Source organism: Panthera uncia (genome assembly GCF_023721935.1).
Source record: "Panthera uncia isolate 11264 chromosome B2 unlocalized genomic scaffold, Puncia_PCG_1.0 HiC_scaffold_24, whole genome shotgun sequence".
In the NCBI taxonomy this organism is placed as follows: domain Eukaryota; kingdom Metazoa; phylum Chordata; class Mammalia; order Carnivora; family Felidae; genus Panthera; species Panthera uncia.
This window is the reverse complement of record NW_026057580.1, coordinates 43,327,378-43,343,115: the sequence shown is the minus strand read 5'-3', so window position 1 is coordinate 43,343,115 and position 15,738 is coordinate 43,327,378. Positions and strand designations below refer to the sequence as shown.

Here is a 15,738-nt window from a genome sequence, read left to right as displayed (position 1 = left end):
CAAGGGGAGGGGCAACTCCTGCTTTTACCACAAACTAAATTCTCTAGAGCTTTGAGGGGATGATTTTTATAGTAGTCCTTTGCTTATTAATCAGTCATATCAAATTATTTCTAGCATGCATGTAATTCACCAATAAACAGACCCACTTTAAATATGCTTTTTCTTAAAAATAAGGAATGAATCATGCATGGATATACATAAATTAATTTGATAATGAACATGCAGAAGCAAGAAATCTTTAATCAAAAATCACCCTGGTGCCTTACAAGTAAAAAGTAAGGACATTTTAATATTAAAGCCTAACCAAGCATTGAATATGCATTAAATTTAGAAACTGGGATAAACAAGAATCATCAGACCTGAGTTAAGATGTGTTAATTTTTACATGAGGTACTTCTGTAATAACAATAGTTGATAACAAAGAATACTACTAAAGAATACTAGGCCAGAGCACATATACAGATTTATATTTAGGAAAGATGACTTTTTAATTGCATACAACTCCATTTACATGGGCATTCAGTACTTCACTTAAATATGACATTAAAATGATGGATTTCACCCATTAAAAACAAACAAACAAAAAAACCTAAATCCTAACCCCAAAAGGACAACAGGTTTTTCCTAACAACCAGAGAAAATGTTTCAGTATTCTCGCTTCCTACTTCTATAGGGATTAAAAACACAGTCTTTGGGATTAGAAATATCTAACATACTTTCTGGATGACCTTAGGAAAACTCTTATAAGCATCATTTTTTAATTTCTAAAATGGGATATAAATATTTATTTCATAGAATTTCTGGGAGAATTAAATAAAATAATGTTTATGAAAGCATTTATCCTAGGGTCTGGCCCATAGTCAAATAAGTTACACTTATTTTTAATTTGTTTTATTGTTATTACTTATTTTTATGGACTTTATGCGTTCTATGTGGCTGATAAACATATGTGGGCATTCATCTCTGACTGTCCATAGGTGTCTTTGGGTTTGAAAGGAGGTCTGGTACCAGGAAGTGGATGAAGCAAATCTGAATTGTGCTGATTGTGTATGAGGATTGGTCAGACGATTTGAGGTTGCTGGAATTTGATGTTGATTTAGCATTTTGACTGAGAGATGGGAAAGTGGTAAGAAAAAAGTTACTGCAGGGAGGGTAGAGATGTTAAATATTCAGCACTTCAAAGACACAATCTTCTGGCCTAACATGGCCTCAAAACTCAACAGAGCACACCAATCAATTGGAGGTGGCCCAAGAGATAAAACTTGTTTGCCATCTGTTAGAATGATCAATGACACTTAAATTGTGTCCATGGACCAGAAGCACCAACGTTGCCTGGGTATTTTTAGAAATACAAACTCTTGGGGCACCTGGGTGGCTCAGTCAGTTAAGCGTCTGACTTTGGCTCAGGTCATGATCTCATGGTTAATGGGTTTGAGCCCTGCATTGGGCTCTGTGCTGACAGGTCAGATCCTGGAGCCTGCTTTGGATTCTGTGTCTCCCTCTCTCTCTGCCTCTCTCCTGCTCATGCTCTGTCTCTCTCTCTCAAAAATAAATAAATGTTAAAAAAAAAAAAAAAAAGAATTAACTGGAGTGCTTCTTAAAACAGGTGCTTTAAAAGAAAAAAAAAGAAAAAGAACTACAAATTTTCAGGCCTACCCCAAGGTGACTGAGTGAGGCTCAGGAATCTGTGTTTAACAAGACTTCCAGGTGATTCTGATGCATGTCAAAGTGTGAAAAGCCTACTTAGATGTTCTGTTCATCAGCAAATTGGGGCTTCTCAGATGGCAAAATGGTGAAATGAACAGAAACTAATGTTATATAGGGCCTACTACATTCCAGGCAAGGTTCAGTGTGCTCTCATGTGCTTATTCCTCCCAATACTCTTTTAATGTAGATAGTTCTAGATAGCTTAGAGAGATAATAGATAGGGATTAAAGAAGAGAGAGGAAAGAAAGAAGAAAGGAAGAGAGGGAGGGAGGGAGGGAGCAAGAGAGGGAGGTAGCAGGAGAGAGAGAAGCAGGGAATAAGAAAAGAGAAAGAGGGGCAAAGGAAAGGAAAGAGGAAGGGAAGGGAAGGAAGAAAGAAGGGAAGGAGAGGGAGGGGGAGGGGGAGGGGGAGGAAAGGACAGGAAACCAGATTTCTGAGTAGTTATATAGCTTTCAAGCAACTAGTAAGAGGTTGTGTTAGAATTCAATTCCTGGTTTAATTTTGAAGTCCAGCATCTTTTTTTTCCCTCTTCCATTCTGCCACATTAAGCAATATATGTAAGAATCAACCATTTCTGGGGCTCCTGGGTGGCTCAATAGGTGAAGAGTCTGACTTCAGCTCAGGTCATGATCTCACAGTTGGTGAGTTCCAGACTGGGGTTGGGCTCTGTGCTGACAGCTCAGAGCCTGGAGCCTGCTTAGTATTTTGTGTGTGTGTCTCTCTCTCTGCCCCTCCCCCACTCACACTCTGCCTCTCAAAAATAAATAAACATTAAAAATTTTTTAAAGAATAAACCATTTGTATGGTGCCAACAAAATTTAATTGTTTAAGCCAGAAACACACACACACACACACACACACACACACACACACACACACACACCACACTGGAGAAATTAGGTATCAGTTCACCACTCTCTTCACAAATACCATTTCCCACAAAATCATTATGAACCAAAAAGTCATCCAATTCCTAAAATATTGGAATAACTTTATCAACCATGAATAAAAGCATTTGTCAAATAAAAGCATTTGTCAATGCAGAATTTGGCCCTTAGAGGTAGAAGAGAAAGTTTTGGTCAGAACACCAGGATTGATAATAAAAATTCCCAGTCACTTTTAAAATTTTTAGCAGATTATGTGTTATGTTTTCTAATATGACTTTCCAGATAAAGTTTCAGGAAGAGATCTGAATAAAATGTTCTAGCAACTGTTTCTTTTTCTTTTCTTTTTTTTTTTTGAATACTTCTTTTTTTGGCCAAAAAGAATTTTTCTTGTGCCTGACAAAATAAACAAAATGCAAACTAGACAAAGAATAAGGTACTTTAAAAGAATTAATGCATGCATGTATTTATTTTAGCTAATGCAAACATTTTCATAAAATCCAAAGTCTTCATGCTAGCTGCTTTAATTAGATCCTATGTGTGATCAGGTAGGTAAAAGATGAATGTGCTTTGCACAAGGAAGCAGAACACGAAGATCACATGGACTCTTCAGGACTCGATGCTCAGCTGCTTATTGTCTACAGCATTGTCATTGTCATACGCCAAAGTGCTGGTGTGGTCTGGGGGGCTGGCATCTTGCCAAATGTCATATCTTCACTGTGTAGGATGAAGGCTGGTCGTTGGTTTTCTTTTCTGCAGGTATCTTTGAGATACCTTCAATGATTACAGTATCCAAAGGGCAAACTGAACAAGTTAGACATCACATCAAAAAGGACAAATCATCTGTTTTCCAGTTGACTGTCATAATATTTACGTGACTTTAATCATAAGGATTTCTTTATCTGAACCACGTGGCATGGAAATATAATCACAAATTCTCTTCGTTCATTACTAGTTTGTCAGAACCTACGGATGAATTTTTCTGTGTGGTTTACTGAACTGCATCTAATTATTCTGAGAAGGTTTCTCTTCTTTTTTTTTCTTCCCTCCTCATTGTGGTTGGTCTGCAGGTTATCATGTTTCTATAAATTGTTTTAAAGCACCCATGTTCCCACTCCGTGCTGAAAATAAAGCATGAAATACAAAATATATTATACTTTTATAGCCAGTTTCCCCAATTCTCAAATTTCTCTACTATTTATTTCCATGAGGTTTTCTGTGGTAAGTGACAGAATTCCTCAATTTATAATATAGTCTTTTGTCGGTCATTCCACTGGTTGCCTTCATATAGAGCTCAACAAACACTTTCAGGCAGTTTGCCTTTGTTGCCACACCTTAAAAGGGGAGCAGAGATTTCAACCTCCAGATGTTTTGAATTCTCCAGCCAGCTGAACCTTGCAGATAAGGTACTCCAGTATCTCATTGTCCAGAAGACACACTCATTTCTCCTGATACAAATGTGTGCTCAGTATTTGTGAACAATCAGCAACATCATAGTTGGCAACTCCCTACAGGTCAGATGAAGGGGCAATTTTTTGTACCAGTAGCATGCCAATGGTGGCTGTCTCCCAGCTGCGAGAGAACTGGGATTTGTGCCATCTCCAAATATAACCCTAACTTTGTCCTCAACATGATGACTTATGAGTTTGGGTTAGTAAGCAAGACATCTGCTTAAAATGTCAGTTGAATTGAATATATATATTTACTGAGCTAAATATGTGGCATTCTGGATAAATAAAATGCAATGGGGATACCTGCTCTTTGATAACTCATAGTCTTAAAATTTTAGTGGAGGCAAGGCAAAGTTACAACCTATTCAGCCCCAGAACAACAGCCTGTCCACAGATTTAGTGATGATGGATGATAAGCATAACAGTAACTAGTAATGATAATCACATATTGAAAAATTACTATGTACCAGATATGTTAAATTCTATGTACGTGTGATTTACTTCAATCCTCCTCCTCCCAAAAAACTTTGCACATTACTACTTCTATATTACAGTTGAAGAAATTAAAGCTCAGAGATACTAGCTGCATGAAAAACCTTGGCTATCCAGTATAGCTGGAGCCTGACTACAGTGTCTACACCATCTCGTTTTTTATTCTGGACATAACTAGTCCTGAAACTGGCAATTATAATGTTGGCATTTTAATAAAGAAAGATATTTGGGGAAATATATTGGCTAGATTGCTCTTTTATAAAGGATATAGGAGTTATGTATATACATAAAATAAAAAATAGAAAGAAATGGAAATCAGGTAACTGACACAGTTATGGCATAATAGCAACCACATAAATAGGCACATATTATTAAGCTAACATCTAGATAAATTAGCATTTTAAGTATTTTATGTGAATTAATTCTTTTAAACCTACAGCAGCTCTATTATTCTCACTTGATAGTTAAGGAAATAAGCTAGAAATTCAAGAAAAACTTTCTGAAAGGAAGTAATAACCAAGTAAAATTTGAAGCATAGTAATAATTAGATTAAAAAAATTAGAATAAGTATGTATCAGGATAGGTTAGAATATGCTGCAGTGGTAAATATCTCAAAATTCTTAAGGGCTGAAAACAACACAGGATCATTGCTCCCTTATGTTTCATGTCCATCTCAGGACATTTTCCTTACTCAGGGACTGAAACTGACAGTCCATCATCTGGAATGTTGCTAGTTGCCATGACAGGAGGAAGAAAGATAGAAAATCACACATTTGCTCCATAATGGCGTATGCTTTGATGTGACACACATTGTTTATTCACTTTTCACTGGCCAAAACAAATCACGTGATTGTGGCTAACCTCAGTGGCGTAGGGAGTACAATCCTACCATGTACCCAGAGGAGAATATTTCAAAATAGTGGTGAATGGTACTAATGACTGCTACAGGGTAAAGACCAGAAGAGTGTTCCAGACAGAACCAAGAGGTAAGGCTGATAATGTTCCATGTGGATGGGAAATTATAAACATTTGGTATTGCTAAATAAATTGTGAAGCAGGCATCTTTTTTGGCAATGGTAGATTGAAGCCAGGTTATAAAAGTCCTTTTTGCCACCCTTATAAGCTTGGACTTTATTCTGTAAGCCATAGGGAAACTTTTGGACTGTAAGAAGGGGAATGGTTGTCATATTTTGTTTTTACATTGGTTATTGTGGCTTTAGTGCACTGAACAAATTTGAAGAAGTCAAGACTAGAAACAAGAAACTCAACTAGAACAGAATTAAAATGATCAGAGACAACCAAACTATGTTAGTGATAGTAGATGCAGAGAAGAGAAGATTAATAAATATTTAAGACATATAATTTCAGGGACTTGTTGATTAATTGAACATGGAAGGTAAGGGCAAGGAGAAGGCTAGCAGAGCTCTCAGATTTAAGATTTGGTAAATATGGATTCATTAAGTGACATGAAATATAAAAGGAGCAGGATTGAGGGTAAATTGTACTTTGAACATTAGTGGATTTCACAAGATTGTAAATGTCTAACAGGCATTTGTAAATATAAGTCTGAAATCTGGAGGAAAGATCATGGATAGGGATTTAGTTTTGGAAATCACCAGCATACAGGAGATAGTTAAGATCCTGAGAGTGGAGGACAGTCCAAAGAGAAGCTCTACCGTAAGAAAAGCAGTGGACCAGGGATAGAAGTCAGAAACTCCAACATTTTGAAGAGATATAGATCAGGCAGAGTTCATGAAAGAGAGAAAAAAGAATGGACAGAGGCAAAAATAGAGAGCCAAGAAAGAGAACTCAACAAAGTCTGATGCATCAGTCAGATCCAGAAAGATGAATGAAGTCTTAAAGTGCCGTTTGGAGTCGGAAATAATTAAGGTTATAAGATATACTTCTCCCAAACAGCTCTAGTGAGTATAACCGATATATGAAAATTTTCACATTTTTAATGTATATGATTTTAGGGGTTTGGGCATGTGTATATGCCTGGGAAGACATCGGTACCATCAAGGTAATATCTGTCACCTCTAAACTTATTTGTAACTCTTTATTTTATTGTTTTTTAATTAAAAAAAAACAACCTTGGAATGAGATTTACTCTACTAACAATTTTTTTTCATGTTTATTTTTTTATTTTGAGAGAGTGAGGGCCCAGGAGTGAACCAGGAGGGGCAAAGAAAGAGGGAGAGAGAATCCCAGGTAGTCTCCGTGCTGACAGTGCAGAGCTGGAAGTGGGGCTCTATCTCATGAACTGTGAGATCATGACCAGAGCTGAAGTCAAGAGTGAGACATTTAACTGACTGAGCCATCCAGGGGCTTCTCTATTAACAAGTTTTAAAGTGCACATTACAGTACAATTCTATAGGCACTATGCTGTACAGCAATTGGTATAAAGTTTTAGTTATTCAAGATGGAGATCTATTGATACACTTGAACATAACTTATCAGTTGATTGGTTGGGGCACAGAGTAAAGTTCAGTGGATTGAAAAGTTATTGGGTAGTGCCAGAATTAAGACTGTGAAGTTTGACTGAAATGAGAAGGAATAATAAAGTAATACATCGATGGGGTCATAGAATCAGGAGAGTTCATAAAATTGAAGAATCTTGGGCATGTTTATATTTAAAAGTTGTGAGAAAAAAGATGGCAATATCAGGAATATAAAAGAGAGAAGACACAGAGCAAATAAATGGTCTCATTATTTCTCAAATAGTCAACAACTGTAATTTTGACAACTATACACTTTACCATGGAAGCTGAAAGGCAGACTTTAATTTTTTCAAGAAAAAAATGAATATATTACAAAGTAATAAAATCCTTATGAAGGCTGAATGGTTCAATGAGTTGAGCTACAGCTTTAGAGGCTGAAGGTTTTAATCATGACTGGATGATTGATTTTATTGCATAATTTGTGCAAGCTTTTTCAATTTCCATTGGCTAGGAGGCATGCAAAGTTCAGCTAACTCAAATCAAATTTACCTGTCTTGTTTTTCACATAGGTAATTTAAGGGTGAGCCAGACCCTGAATAACTAGGAAGAATTATTAGATAGAATGTTTGCAATAAAAAATATTTTGTAAACAAAAAGTGCTGCATACACATTTCTCAAAAACATGTCATTTTACATGTAATTTCAAACTGCTTTACTGTATGCCCTATCTTGTTCTTGAAAGACTAGTTTTGAAAGAAAATTGATAATGGTAGAATTTCAGAGTGGAAAAGCATGGGTGTTATTTATAAAGGAGTCAGGGAAACCACAATCAAGAATTCCGTTGAAGGTATTTCAAACACCACAGGTTAGCAGATACCACCAAGCCCCAGGAAAACTTCTTTGTAGCCATCTGGTTCAGACTCACTTTCTGTTATCCCAATCAGTAGCTTGCCTTTTTGAAATGGGAGCAGCCCTCTTGCTCTTACTCAGTTTGCAACCAGACAAGCATTTGGCATATTATGTTTTGAGGACATGATATGTTCTGCAATGTAGAAGGAAACTGTTTTTTGCTGCTCTTCCATACTTTAGTTAACTTTCTAATTGAAAGTTACTGAGCATTGTTCATCCCTGTCTGGTTGACAGCCTGGCAAGCTTCCTCCCAAAGCCGTGGGAATATGGCCCCTCCTCCGCTTGCAACTCTAGCCTAATCTGAAACAGAATTTTCAAACTTCAGTCTTTTTAAAATTTCATATGAAATGCATTTTTTATTTATTATTTGTGGTGACTTTGAAAAGTGGTAGACTGAAAGAGATAGCGAGACAATGGGAAACAATATGGCAATGAAAAACTGATGTCTGCCGAAGGTATACAAAAAAAGGGGGACAGTTGAGCACCAAGTCTTTATCGTGCTTGACCCACACTTTGGGATGTAGCATCTATCACTGGGAGCTCTCTTCCGTGCTCTAGTCATCATTGCTTTTCTGTTTTATTCCATATCCTGGAAATTGTATCCCCATGTTGTACCCTGTACCGTTAGTTAACTGGCTGAGTCTTGAGCTATGACAAGCACCAGTCCTATAAAAGGCCTTGTGCTAATTATTACAGGAAAAGAATGATTAAAAAGTCAAGGCCCTTGTCCATATGCATGAATTGTTTCAATTTACTTTCTTCTTTGGTTTATTGGTTGTGGTTACTTTTTAATTTGCTTTCTGTGGCGAGTTTTTATGTTGTTGACTAGCTGTAAAACAATTATTCTAAGTTGATTGGGCAGAGAGAGAAACGGAGAAATCATATAAGCCTCAGCTTTTATGTTTACCAAATGTAAAACAATCTCTACACTTGAAACTATATTTTCATTATGATATAAAACACTCTAACCAGTGTTAAAAGTATTAAATGAAATGCTGTAGAATAGCTATATGTTTAAATATTAATGTTTGATCATTGAAACTTTGATACCCATTGCACACAAATCATATCATTTGAGTTCTAAAAGAAAAGATTTATTTTATTTTTTAAAAAATTTTTATTTATTTTTGAGAGAGAGAAAGAGACAGAGGGCAAATGGGGGAGGGGCAGAGAGTGAGAGGGAGACACAGAATCTGAAGCAGACCTCAGGCTCCAAGCTGAACTGTCAGCACAGAGCCTGATGCAGAGCTTGAACCCACAAACCATGAGATCATGACCTGAGCCACAGTTGGACACTTAACCAACTGAGAAACCCAGGTGTCTGTAAAGGAAAAGATTTAAAATAAAAGATTTATACTCCAGTGAATATGATGACCAGTCCATATTCAAATTGTCTCAATTGTTCTAGTAATTTTTTGCCTGTTTTATTTTTTAGTAATGTACTTTTTGGCTAATTAAAAAAATCTGGACTCCAATCACAGATTACACACCTTGTATTTAGTTGTCCTGTTTTTTAGAATTTTTTAGTGCAAAGCATTTTTCTACCTATGTTATACCTTTCATGAAATTGCCATTTTTGAAGAGTTTAGGGTAATTGTTTTGTGGAACGTGTCTGAATCTTATTCTCACGATTAGAGTCAGGTTAAGCCTTTTCAGTAAGAATACGACACAGGTTCTATTGTGCCCATCCCGTTGTATCACTCCAGCACATAACATATGCTAGTTTTGTGCTAAGTTTGGTCACTAGGTTAAGATTATGTCTACCAATTTTTTTTTTTATTATTTTAAAAGTGTCCTCTTCCCTTTATAATTAATAAATAATGTATGGGATGATATTTTGATACTGTTAATATTATATTGAACACACTTTCAGCAGGACTTTCAGCATGCATTGATGACCCTTGTCTGAGCCACACTGGAGACTGCAAAACGGTAATTTCCTAATTTTATTTTCCTTCTACATTTATTAGCTGGCATCTTTTGTGAAGAAAAGATTCCCTCCTCCAATACCTCCATGTACTCGTGGATTTTTAAAATCCATTAAAATCCATTTGGCCCTTCATACTTGCTGCCTTGTTCTTTTGATGTGTACTTATGATTTTCTGGACACTACTTTGTTTTCTCACATAAGATGTTCCAGGCTCACTTTGTATGTTCTGTGTCTCTGAACTGGAATCAACCATTTCTCCAGGGAACACTGGTTCTGTTCAATAGTGAACATAGGTGTTTTAAAACCAAGATCTTGGTACTAAAATGTTCATTTCCTCTGGGTGAAATTGTTTCTGAGCCCCTTTGGTTGACTGAGATAGGAAATATATCTGAGATATAATATATTTATCTGAGATAAAAATATTATTATTTTCTTTCTTTTTTTTATATGAAATTTATTGTCAAATTGGTTTCCATACAACACCCAGTGCTCATCCCAACAGGTGCTCTCCTCAATGCCCATCACCTACTTTTGCATTGTTGGTGGGAATGCAAACTGGTGCAGCCACTCTGGAAAACAGTGTGGAGGTTCCTCAAAAAAATTAAAAATATTTTTAAAATCATAAGTTCATGATGACAACTCCACTAAAAATCCACACTTCAGGGCTTCTCCTTACCTTCCCCATTCCATATTTATACATTGCTTCTCCCACAATGAGAACCCTGAATCTTAAACCACCAATATATTTACTCATTTGTTTTATCCTACAGTACACACAAAAGAATAGTTTTAAGACTCAACAACAATCCTACTAAGTAATGTTCATGATATTATTGTTCTTTTTACCTTGAAAATATCTCATTAAGGGTATACAGTCAGAGAAATGCGTTCAAGAGTTATTTAAAAGTTGTGTTATCATTGTAATATAAAACTGAGCTCATTTGTTTCTCTTTGAATTAAATTTTAGGTTTTTTTCATTATTATTGATATAATTTTATTTTTGAAAATATGAAATATTTCCAGGGCTCAAAACTTCCACAACTATAAAAACGTTGTACTCAGAGAAGCCTCATGTACCTTCCAATTCCTGTCACCACTCCCTTCCTTCTCCTGCTGACCCCAGATAGGGAACCACATATATTCTTTTGATCTATCCTTTCTATTTTTTGTTTTTGTTTTTTGCTTTTATTTTTTTGGTCAAAATAAACAACTATAGGGGAGACTGGGTAGCTCAGTTGGTTAAGCGTCTGACTTTGGTTGAGGTCATGATCTCATGGTTTGTGGGTTTGAGCCCTGCTTTGGGTTCTGTGCTGACAGTGTGGAGTCTGATTGGAATTCTCTCTCTCTCTCTCTCTCTCTCTCTGTCCCTTCCCCACTCATGCTCTCTGAAAATAAATAAACAAAAAATATATTTAAAAAAGAAAAAATAAACAATTATGTATTTATGTAGGTGTAGATATATAAAAAACAGCACATTCTTTGGCACCTTGCTTTTTTCCACTCCATATTCATTCTCAGGGGTGATCCTCATTCTTTTTTATATAGCTCTACTGTAAAATAGTGCTGTATTGTGTCTGGGCATAGCAGGGTTCGTTCAACCAGCCCCTATGGATAGACTTGGGTGGTTTCCAATTTTTGCCATGACAAATAATAATTTACAACAGTGAAAACTTTTTTTTTTTTTTTTCGTAATTATAGCAGTATACCTTGGGGTAAATTCTTATAAGTCAGATTTCTGGGTCAAAAGGCATTTTGATAGATATTGCCAAACTCTTCTCCATAGGGGGTGAATGATTTTTTAAATTTCCACCAACAATGTTTGAGATTTTCTCCACAGTCTAGCCAAAAGAGTATGTCATTAAGCTTTTGAATTTTAGGTGTATATTTTTTCAAAAGTTTCTCAGGTAATTCTGATGTGCAGTTAGGTTGAGGGCCATTGGCTTGGATTGTCAGCAATTCTAAGAGACTGCAAAATGAAAGCAATGGTGATGGTAATAGTAAAGAGTATCACAAAAATAAACTGAGTAACTTCAAAGAAAAGGATTGGGAACAAGTCATAATAACTTCATCCAAATTTAATTTCTCTAGGGGCAAGAATTAAACACTGTGTGATACTTGGATTAAAAAAAATATATCCCATGCCCTCCTTAAAAAAGGTTTTGCCTGTTTGACATAATTTTATATACTTTACCGGTACATCAATGTCCCATCTGGGTTGACGTCTGTTTAGGCATCAGTAGGGAACATTTGTAGGGTACATGGCATCCTAGATGACTCATTCAAGTTAATATTCATCCAAACACTACCATGAAATGAACTGATAGAACCTAGGTACAATATTTTATAGGTTCTAAGCCAGTCTTTTTTTTCTTTAATATTTCTATAATCAGTCTACATCTTATAGCTGACAATATATCAAAAATAAATTGGCATCTCTTCTCTCTCTTAAAGAACAACTTCTAGTAACTTTAACACAGAGTTTTAGAAATAAAAGGGTAATTAATTGAAAGGAATCAAAGTGGCATTCTAGGAAAATTGTATGCATGTTTTCTTAGTGATCTTGGGCACACACATAACTAATCAGAGTAGAGAATAATGTGGTTTGGGTCAGTTTTCAATGTCTCTGCCCTAAGCCCTGTGGAAGTCTTGGTCCTTTCATTCTTTTGCCTCAGTGGTTCATCATCCTTCAGTATTCTCTTTACTCTCAAGCTGGTCTCTGACAACTGGCTATGGGGCTTTTGGGGCTCCTTCCCTTTGCTCCCGAGTCTAGTTATTTATAAAAAACAGGGTTGACTGCCTCTATTCTGAAAAAACTTTCTCTGTCACAGCTACCATTGCATTATTTTCTCTGTCAGATACTGTGCTCTTTACCCATATACAGGGCCACCTGTACCCTAAGGCCAGCAACAGTTTTCCTAGTTCATGAAGGATTCCAGCTTCAGTTGACCTGCCAAATCAGTTAGGTACCCCCCTACCCCCCCATATCTCCCTAGTTGAGCTGATCAACCAGGACTGCTGCTAGACTGCATGGTCCCCACACAATGACCATGTGCCATGCCTGGCCTCACCGTGGACACTCATTTTGGTCCAGGGCCCAGTCTGTCTAACATTATTAACAGTCTGGGTGATACGAAGACTCATTGCCAGCCGGGTCAAAACCCTCGGGTAAGCAAGTTATATTCTTTACATGGTTTCAAAAAGGAAGAGAGAGGGGGCGCCTGGGTGGTGCAGTCGGTTAAGCGCCCGACTTCAGCCAGGTCACGATCTTGCGGTCCGTGAGTTTGAGCCCGGCGTCAGGCTCTGGGCTGATGGCTCGGAGCCTGGAGCCTGTTTCCGATTCTGTGTCTCCCTCTCTCTCTGCTCCTCCCCCGTTCATGCTCTGTCTCTCTCTGTCCCAAAAATAAATTAAAAAAAAAAACGTTGAAAAAAAAAATTAAAAAGGAAGAGAGAGTTTCTTGACAGGTTTCAATTACAAAGACTTCATCCTAAGAAAAATCAGAATGCCTTTTAATTGCACTTTTAAATTCCCTTCGTTCCTGCTGAACGAAGATGAGAGCCAAGCAGCTTGGAATAAAGCCCCTCAGAATTTGGAATTAACCTCTTTTCACCAACAATTTTTCTATGACATATTTTTAAAGTATGCTTTGCAATAGTTGTTTTGGTTTTTTTGTTTTTTTTTTTTTTTTTATTTTTTGTCTCTGTTGGTTCTTTTTGAAGGTACCATCATAGCAGTAGCCCAAAGTATTTGGAATATGATTAGTGAGCTATTGGAAAAAACTGTTTATGATGGTATCTAGAAAAACGAAAATGCTACTTACAGTTTTAGATGTTAATTGAAAATTTTGTTTGACTTTCAAATTGTCAATCCTACTCATTTCATAATTAACAGCAACTCAATGTCTAACTTGAATGCAAAAATTTTCTGAATTGACTCAGCCATATTTATGAGATTCTTATGTTGTTGGTTTCTTAACTGTTAAGGAGATAAAAACGTTCCTTTGTATGTGGATTCCCTTTAGAGCCTGGCTCTTTCTCTCTGATGGTCATAGAGATACAAAATGAAGTAAGAAATGGTCCCCATTGTCATGCAGCTCAATCTAACAGGCAAGTCCATGTATAAATACATATGCATGGCAGATTAAAGGGGCAGAACAAAAAAGAGATCACAAAGGAAGAGCAACTTCCAGAAGAGTGAAAGGGGAAGCTTTCCTGGAGTGGGTGACAGGTGAGAAAGACTTAAGAGGTGCCTGGGTGGCTCAATCAGTTAAGCATCCGACTCTTGATTTCAGCTCAGGTCATGATCTCACAGTTTGTGAATGCGAACCCCAAATTGGGCTCTGTGCTGAGAGCTCAGAGCCTGGAGCCTGCTTTGGATTCTGTGTCTCCCTCTCTCTGCCCCACCCTCACTTGCACTCTGTCTCTGTCTCTCAAAAATGAATAAATGTTAAAAAAAAAAAAAAAAAAAAAAAAAGAAAGAAAGACTTAAACCTGAATAGGAATTGCCCAAGTAAAGCTGGGAAGTTTATGGAAAACAGGCTGAAAAAACATTTCAGGTAGAGGAGGGAAATGTAGAAAGGACACAGGTAGAAAAAACACTTGTGTTAAGAAGATGCTGGAAAGTAAACTGTAAGGCATGGAAGAGAAAGTAAGGAAAGCAGAAATCCCTGAACACAATTCTGTAAAGCAAGAACCGTACCAATGTCTACTGAAGCTTTATTATATGCCAGTTCCTCTCCAATCAGGAAGGTAATTGTTAACTTCTTGAGGGTGGTATGCAGATGAAGTCAAGATCATGTATAGGGAAGCTGGTTAAAAGGTTGTTGTAAGGAGTCAGACAAGCTCTGATCACTACAGAGATTAGGGCTGCCACATTTTAATCTATTTTTGTACTATAGCTCTTGATAGTTAAAACTGACCAATTCTTGAGTTGCTATACTTCAGTTTTGTTTTTTATTTCTTCTTATAGCAGTATCTCCAATAAGCTATTGTAGCTTCACACTTGTGTGCAAGAAAGCTAAATGCAAAATATGCAAAAACCAAAAGAAAATCCAACTGTGGGTATGAAAAAGATACATTGGGTAGGTATCAGAGGAGGCAATGTGTACAAATGCAAATATAATTGTTACAATAGATGATATAAAAGACATTTCAATAGCAATTATGCTAAGGATTGTGTCAGAAAGAAAACATGACTTGGGATGTACAAAAGAATTTTGCAGGCACTTTTAAGTAAATAAGAATAAGGGCAGAGATATAGGAATGGTTGAAAATCAATCTGGTTTGTGCTCGCTTCGGCAGCACATATACTAAAATTGGAACGATACAGAGAAGATTAGCATGGCCCCTGCGCAAGGATGACACGCAAATTCGTGAAGCGTTCCATATTTTATATGTTTTCACTCTTATGTGGATCCTGAGAAACTTAACAGAAACCCATGGGGGAGAGGAAGGAAAAAAAAAAAGAGGTTAGAGTGGGAGAGAGCCAAAGCATAAGAGACTCTTAAAAACTGAGAACTGAGGGTTGATGGGGGTGGGAGGGAGGGAAGGGTGGGTGATGGGTATTGAGGAGGGCACCTTTTGGGATGAGCACTGGGTGATATATGGAAACCAATTTGACAATAAATTTCATATATTGAAAAAAAAAAAAAGAAAATCAATCTGGTTTGAGCTGAAGATGCAGTTTGGGTTGAATAGATTTTTTTTTTTTTTTTCCTGGTTCCAAATGGTTGGGAAATGAAGAAGTTGAATAAACCTGCATTGTCCGAATGGGAGGGCAAGAAGAACTATAAATCTCTGTTTGCAAGCAAAAGAAAACCCAATTCTATCTAGCTTAAAAACTAAAGGAGATTTATTAACTAATGCAATTGAAAAGTACAGATTTCAGGCATAATCTGACTCTGACGCTGTGATATTATGAGAGTTCT

The 15,738-nt window shown here is 36.7% G+C and overlaps 1 non-coding gene across 1 annotated transcript; it reads left to right on the top strand.

Annotated features, from left to right (window-relative positions):
• The first annotated feature begins 15,096 nt into the window (after positions 1–15,096).
• LOC125939253 (U6 spliceosomal RNA) lies at positions 15,097–15,203 on the top strand. Its single transcript, XR_007462994.1, has one exon. It is a non-coding gene; the product is annotated as a U6 spliceosomal RNA (small nuclear RNA).
• Positions 15,204–15,738: the final 535 nt, after the last annotated feature.